Below are 3,092 nucleotides of genomic sequence, written 5' to 3'. Positions count from 1 at the left end.
TTCCTGCATCTCTCTCTGGGTTTGTGTGTATCTTGTTTCAGAAACCTCAGGGAAAGGAATAGTCCTACCTGTTTTTTTCCCCCATTCCCCTTCATAACATTGCTCTACATTCTGTACTGTGTCTGTGTTTTTTTCTGATTTTCTTTCCTGGAAGCACCCAATTTACTTTTATTTAAGGGACCAGATCTACTTAGGTGCCCACAATTAGCTCCCTGTTTCACTGTATTGCAACACATGTCCCAGGCTGAGGCAGCTGGCAGGTCCTCGCTGCTCCTGCAGTGCTCCCATCCTCACTGGAGCTCTCAGATGAAATTCCAGAACTGAGGCACCTTCTTGTTTAGGTTTTTAGTTTTGGGAGTTTTTTAGGCCTCCTTAAAATACGCTAGCAAAGGCGAAACAGAGAGTTGAGGCATGGTGAAAGGAGTTGAGCAAATGGGTACCCACACCTTTTGGAAACATCATTTGTTCTGGAGACCTTTGCTTGAGACATTAATTTCTCACATCATGCTTTCAAAGTACTGGCTGACTGAATGCCTAGGAAATCCTGTAAGTATCTAAATAATCAGCACCAATCACTGAATGAAGTTAATTATTTGTATATATATGACATCTGAGGGTGCAAAATTATTTTTATCCTGAAATAAAGCTTTCAGCTGTTGGTGGTTTGAAGAGGCTCCATCTGATTGTTCAGTGAGCCCACAATGCCTGACACCAAGAAATGTGGAGAAATTCTGGCACCAGGAAAACATTACAGGAACCTGGAGGAGTTCAGGAAATAAACAGTATAGTGGACTGAAGCAGAGAAATTGGAAAGGATTATTCCCAAGTAATGCTCGCCTTATAGATGCCTACATTTGAGGAAGTCATCCAGCTAATGATTCATTTGACATATTTCATGTGAGCTTACGATAAGAAGAGTTGTGTCTTGTAAGTGCCTGTTTCTCTGCCTCAACTACAAATGCAGATCGGAGTGACAGGTTCTGATGTAGAAACATGTGTGGTGCCTCCCTCGCTGCCGATCTGTGTTTCTCCACGAACCCGCCCCATGGAGCAGGCAGGTCTGCCTTGCTGCCAGGCCACAGAGCCTCCCCAGGGACCATCATGTGCCTCTACCTCTGGACACCCCTTGTTAAATCCGCGGAGCATCGATTTATTTGGCAGCAGCTGGTCAGTGGTTCTTCGGCCTTGTACCAAGGTCTGGCCTCCCCACAGTGAGGCAGCACAGCTTGGTGCAGGCCTGGACTGTGCATGTACGCCCCGTGCCCTGCCACCTGTGGGTCTTTTTTCTCCTACACTCCCACGCAGGCTGGCGTCAAAGTATGGCTATGCTTTGAGCTGTTTAATAAATTCATTATCATGGTGGAGAAAAACTCAATTCTCTCGTTTCCCAGCGCAACGCTCTCTGCCACGGTGACGCCTGGGCCGGAGGGATGTTGTTGACACCTTCTAGCATAGCAGAAAGCCTCTGCCTCACCGTCAGGGAGCTGGAAGGGATTGCTGCCTTTCCTGACCCCCAAGTTTTCTCCCCATGTGGCTTAGATGGGCCTGATCTGTTGGAGGCCTTGGATGCGGTGGACAAGGAGCAGGAGAGAAGGATTTCTTGTCCAGGGCCAGGGTCGGCCCTGACACAGGCCAGGGAGAGGAACGCCTTGCTGCTGCTGGCAGGTGACCTGAAATGCAGGTGTGAGCCAGCTGCACTTCCCTCACCTCAGGCTAAGCAAAACCACAAACATGCATTTATTCATAATATTTAAAGCAGACAACACAGTCACAGATGTTTATAAAAGGTGTAGGCAGAAAAAATAAAAGCAAAAATATGCTTAATCTGCTTATACTAAGGTAACACGAGAAAGTTCCCTCATTCTGTTATTCAGCAGATTTGCTGTTTACCACCTGATGAGATGACAGTCAGTTTCTGCCTTTGCCCATACCTCCTTTTGAATGGATAGTTCAGCTTTTATAACCAATGGGCCCTTTTAAACCTACAAAGGGGTAAAGCCTGGCTTCATCTTTCACCCCTAAATGCTTCTTTTTTTGCCTGAAGTAGGAGACAGGCTGTTCACCCTCATGAGCAGAATAAAGGTTGCTTCCCAACTACAACATTGTTATAGCAACACCCATCTGCTAGTGTGTTTTGCTAGTAATTTTTTGGATCAGTTATAGTGTATCAGTAGTTATATTAATAATTTACTAATTTTTAAAGAGTACTACATTAGGAGTCACCTGTTGCTCTTAACTGGTGAGTAAAGGACTGTGGCTAAATGGGGTTTGAACCTCTTGCCTCCTCCTTTTGGCAGCTTGTTGGCATGACTGAGTGAGGAACACATCTTTCATTGAACCATGCGTTCTCCATCATTTTGTGCTTAGAAACCTGCATGCTTGTAGCATGCTGGCTGCATATAATTCATTAGTAATGTTTGCCCAGAGAAGACAGCGATCAATCACAGTGAGACAGCAACGGATTTTGGGTAACTGGTCCTGAACCTCTACAGAGAAAGATGAGTCACATACCATGCATGGATCTGAGAAAGGAAGATGTGAATGGGGAAATGAATCTCCATATTCTGGGTTTTGTAGGTGTTCATGCATTTAGAAGAAAGAAAAATTGGTTTTGTTGGTTATTAGTTTGCTTTTGAGCAGAAAGCTTTGACTACTTAGCTTGGTTATTTTTCTTTGCTTTGTAATAAAGCCATATTTTGTTGATACAGTCATTTAATTATGAGATAGAAGTGGGTGCTCTGACCTGTTGCACACCAGGAGATCATAAGACAGGGATTGCAGGTCTATTTTTGTTAAAGAACTTTAGTGATGGAAAACAATCCTTTGCTCAGAGTGGATTAAAGACCAAAATAGCTTTTGTCCACTGCTTCAGATTAGACACGTACAACAATTCACACCTTACAGAAGACAGAAGTAAAAGGGCACAAAGGCACAAGACATGCAAAGTTGTGGAACTCTGAACAGACTCAAATACTCCCAAGTCTGTGTTGTGTACCCATTGGATCATGCTTCCAAAAGCGGATTTGCTGAAAGTCAGGGAAACAATTGTTGTTTTAATTAATTCACCAGCTGATCAAAAAGGTAATCAAAAA

This window comes from Phaethon lepturus, unplaced genomic scaffold, assembly GCF_000687285.1.
Source record: "Phaethon lepturus isolate BGI_N335 unplaced genomic scaffold, ASM68728v1 scaffold8902, whole genome shotgun sequence".
NCBI lineage: Eukaryota > Metazoa > Chordata > Aves > Phaethontiformes > Phaethontidae > Phaethon > Phaethon lepturus.
Note: the sequence above shows the minus strand (reverse complement) of the source record.